The 4,838-nt window shown below is 35.5% G+C and overlaps 1 long non-coding RNA gene across 7 annotated transcripts; it reads left to right on the forward strand.

Annotated features, from left to right (window-relative positions):
- Positions 1-330: 330 nt before the first annotated feature.
- Positions 331-4,838, forward strand: LOC133831123 (uncharacterized). 7 transcript variants are annotated; one of them, XR_009892402.1, is made up of 5 exons: positions 339-578; positions 706-775; positions 877-938; positions 1,796-2,048; positions 2,160-4,838. It is a non-coding gene; the product is annotated as an uncharacterized LOC133831123 (long non-coding RNA). The 7 variants fall into 7 exon arrangements; XR_009892401.1 differs by having other exon boundaries at positions 345-775; positions 1,796-1,877; positions 1,990-2,048; XR_009892403.1 differs by having other exon boundaries at positions 356-775; positions 2,160-2,962; positions 3,037-3,389.

Consider the following 4,838-nt stretch of genomic DNA (forward strand, 5'->3'; position numbering starts at 1 on the left):
GTGGTTGCCAACTCTAAATGACATTGTGTAGCTTTGAATAATGATCACTATTGCAAAAGATGATAATCAAAGTAGTAGTAATCATAGCTACATCAAATGTATTAATTTAAGCCTTATATATAAATAGGGGGTGGATTTTGTCCCGCCATTGGCAAAACGTAATGCGTTCCGTCAAAGAAAAGTAACCGTTGGATGTAAATCTAAGGAAGGTGGTTAGTTATAGGTACATTGGTAGGGAAATAGGGGTACCTAGGGTATTGGTTTAGTAAATAGAAGGGCAACCGGTTGCAAGTTTAATATTAAAAAATTGTGTAATTTTTTTTTTTGGTAATAAAATCTCAATCTTATCAAAAGTACTTGACACAAACGTGAAAGTTTTTTTAAAACCGCCTATCCACTTAACCCATTTCACTCAAATCGCCCACGAACTGCCTTCAGTACTCCCGTTTGTTTCTTTGGTCTTCATTTCTCTGCAACAAGTCGATCGAGTTGCTCTTCATTTCTCTGCAACAAGTCGATCGAGAAGAATTTCATTTTACGAGGGAGTTCTTCAAAAGGGTTGAAGAGTGAAATTTTTTGTAGAGTTCCAGACTGTACTTCAAGCTATTTTTTTCTGTATTTCTTCACTACTGCACCACTATGTTCTATAATCCCATTTTCTCTCATTTTTATATTGTTGGTTACTTTTCATTTCTCTGTAACCAGTGGAGAAGAAGGTCTTTCATCGGAGTTCAAAGAGTGGAAGATTTTTCAATCTACCGAAGTGTACTTTGAGGTATTTTAAAAATATTTCTCAATTTTTTTTTTCATTCGTGATTTTAGGATTTGAAATTGCTTATTTATTCCACTGATTTTGTTGTTCTCGTTTTTGAGAAGAAGGTCTTGCATCGGAGGTCAGAGAGTGGAAGATTTTTCAATCTATCCGAGTGTACTTTGAGGTATTTTAAAAATGTTTCTCAATTTATTTTTCATTCATGTTTTTAGGCTTTTAAATCGGTTATTTCTTCCACTGATTTTGTTGTTCTTGTTTTTTGTTTGTGTCTCATTTTTTTGGTTTTTCTAAAGAAAATTTAAAAATGGTTAGTGCTGAGTAAGTATCGATGTTCTTTTTCTTTGAAATTTGTATCTCTTCTCTGTCTCTATCGTTGAAATTTGGTTTTGTGATATGTATTGTTATTAGAATAAATGCTTTGGGTTAAAGAACATTATAAACAAGGAATTTTCCTTAATGTGTTTATAATGTGCTTACTCGTTTGGTTTGGGTCGTTTGACATTCTTTTTTGGTCTGTTTATTGACTTAATTTTTGGTTTTGTGATATGTATTGTTATTAAAATAAAAGTTTTGGGTTGCTTTCTATGTCTTAGATGATTAGAACTATAAATAGATGAAGTTCTGTTTCTGTGGCTTTGTTTTAGGTGGCTTCAAAATATTTTTTCTGTTTTGTCTTGATTTGTTCTTAAGAATTTAAGGTAGACCTACAACATTGTACTGTAAACATGGACATGTTAATAGTGTCCTTGTTTTCTTCTGTTTGTAAATATTAGTTTTGTTGGTTAAAGAATTGGTTAGAATTGTATACAATTGAGTTTATTTTGTCCCTAGGACTGTGAGTTGAATTATGCTATTTTTTTTCTTCCATTTTTATTTTCATATCATAGTGTAGTATCATGTACTACTTCTTTTAATCTGTGTACTTAGTTGGATTAGCTTATATTGGAAATTAAGCATTAAATTGAAAGTCTGGTATTATATTATTAGATTTCGTATATTGATAAATTCCATAATGCTTAATAGGTTTGCATACATGACACCAAAGAGTAGGAAGAAGCGAAAGGCAGATAGCGAGAACGTGGAGATCAGTCCAAAGAAGGACAATGTTGTTGCATGGCAGAAATATCCTATTCTTCTTTTTATGCATTGCTTTTAATGGATAAACCTATATTGTAAAATTAAAAATTTAATTTGCTAACTCACTTTTATTTATGCAGCAAAGCACATTATAAAGATTATTGGGCTGCACACAAGGAGATGACTAAGAAAGAGATTGGTTTGTACTAATTCATATTACTCATTGTCTATGTGTTTTATTTTTCATTTTTTATTCGATTCTTGTCTTGTTTGTACTAGTGATAATGAAGGAATTAATTCTCATTTTCAGGCAAAGGAGAATTTGAAGAAAGAATTTAAGGCAATGCCAGTGGACGAGAAAGCATAGTGGAGTGGGGTTGATCCCATATAGGAGGAAGAATTAAGTAAAAAGGATATGGGTCCTATGGAGAAGAATGTGAAAGGTGGGGAGGAGAAAGATAAATAGTCTGAAGTGGGTGAGGAGGAGGATACGTTGGAGGCGGATGAGTCGCATCGAGTTTCTGGAAAAATGCCCATTTGAAAGGCTATCGCGCATTGTAAAGTTATTGAGCCTAGAGCAGAAGGAAGTTGCTCTCAATGCCGGTTTTGACACATTCATAAGGGAGGAGGGCCCTTACATTGACACACGGATAGTCAGCTATCTCATTGAGCACATTGACCCTTCCACAAGCAGATTGGATTTGTTTGGCATGTCCATCCAGTTGTCTTCCCGACTCTTCTCCAATGTTATGACCGTAAAATATGGTGGGGAACATGTGGTAATTGAGAGTGAGAGACATTTCAAAGCTTGAGGAGCTATTGGGGGCAGGAAGGTACACGATATCAGTGACTGCTTTGGAGAAGGACTTGAAAGAGTCCACCAAACCTGATGCACTCTTCCTTATAAAGTTTGCACTCATTGCCATCGTGTTCATTCTATGCCCGAAGACTGGCACTGACGTATGCACCAATTACCTTCACTCCCTGATAGAGACAAGTGGCATTTCAAAAAAGAACTCGGCGTCTGTGGGCTTTTGATACCTAAAGAACTCATTATTTAAGTATTAGACTCACCATACAAATAATGTTAGTGGTTGCACAATTTTCTTGCAGGTGAGCTAATTCGTAGTTGTGTATTTTTTTCTAGTTGGTTTAGCAATGGGCTTGATGCTTTGTTCCTTTATCAGCTTATATATCTGATGCATTGGACTGGAATAATAGTTTTGTAGACCGCACCGTGGGTCCAATCGACTTTTGGAATGCCAAGCAATGCAAGGTTGTTTACCACTGGATCTGCGACCATGGCAGTCATTTGAGTGAATTGGTACGTACGTTTCCTATTGAGTTTTGGTATGTTTTGTATTGATATGGTTGGATTATGTGAATGATAATCTAAAATTAAAATTAATGTATAGATCAAGTGTGACGTCTCGTGTTTTGAACACACGTTAATAGACGGTTCGAGTCGGTGAAGAATTATGTGGAATATTATTTTGATAAATGATATTATATGAAATTGTGTTATTTCATGATTTTTATAGCTGCTGTGATGATCTGGTAAATGGTCTAGGCTTATGCAAAGAAAGATTGGTCTTGGACCAAGGGGTAAACCCTAATGGTAGAAAAATCTCAGTTTTAAATAAAATGGGGGACTACTATGGCATAAAAATATTTTTTGCAACTGAGACTTTATAGTCGGGCCAATAAATATTAAGAGAATGATTGAGGTTTGAATTCCAATCAACTAGGCTTAAGAATAATTTTTTTTTTGCTCGGGCCTCTAATGGCATTTTGGTCAATATGTGATAATTGCCAAAATTATGTGATATTGTGACAAATTTTATTTTTTTTGTCACAAATTAATGTATTTAATTATGCTTGGAGATTTAAAAACTATAGGTTAAAAGTTTAGGGAAATTTAGAGCACAAAATTACCAAAGGGCCCTTGAGTTCTTTAGGTGTGGGGTAAAATAAGTAAGGGCATAAAGGTAAATTTCAAGGGCAGAGAGAGAGAGAGAGAGAGAGAAAAAGAGAGATAGGCGGCAAGGCTTGGGGGTAGACCCTAGTACTCTCATGAGCTAGGTAACATACCCCAAAGAGCCAAGAATATGAAGAGTTTCACCCTATTCACAAGTTAAGAGCTTAATCATTTTGTTTTTCTCTCAAACACTTCCTCTCCATCACTCTCTCCCCAAATCCAAAACCCTCTATATCCCTAACCTCCATTGCTGCAACAAACTCCTTTCTTAGCAAGCTACACTCATCTTCTCCATTGGAGAAGGAAGAAGTTCAAGAAGAAATCCTTGTGTAGTGTAAGTATAAACCTCCTTGTGCATTTTCTTCTCTTTCCCTTCAAACCTGAAACCCTAGAGGGTTTCCTTATGCCTGCATGTAATTTAATAGCCATGCATGGCATTGATCTTATATTTTAGGGTTCAAGAGAAGCTTTCACTAGTTGGATCTCAAAGATTGAGCACCTTTGTGATCAAATAAGGCAAGGTAAGAGGTTTCTGTAAGTTTGCATGTTCTTGTCCCTCATCTAAGTTCTTCCTACCCTAATCATTTCTTAAAAAAATCAGCATGTGGGACTTGGGGCTTGGTTTTGAGAGTGTAGAGCACAAAGGGAAGTTTTTGAAGAGCCAGGGAATACCTCTCCAAGATAGAGCTTCAAAAGGTAGAAATCTATCGTTGTTTATTTGAGTTTTGTGATGATTTTTGTAGATCTGGTTGTATAGGGTGTTTCAATAGTTTTTGGAGTCTATTTTATGCCTAAGGTTGAGACTGCGTGATATGATGAATTGAATGTATGCATGGGGCTAGGGTTTATGCTAGAAATGCTTGTTGTGGTTAAGTGTGAGTAAAAATGAATGATGCCAAAATTCCTGGTCTGATTTCCAATGGGTCAGATCGCACCCTACTGCCTATATTTGTGAAAATAATTTATGTAGTTGTGAAGTTCTTTGAGTGTATTTGATGTTAGGATTTGGAA

The sequence above is a fragment of the Humulus lupulus genome, chromosome 4, assembly GCF_963169125.1.
Source record: "Humulus lupulus chromosome 4, drHumLupu1.1, whole genome shotgun sequence".
NCBI classification, from domain to species: domain Eukaryota; kingdom Viridiplantae; phylum Streptophyta; class Magnoliopsida; order Rosales; family Cannabaceae; genus Humulus; species Humulus lupulus.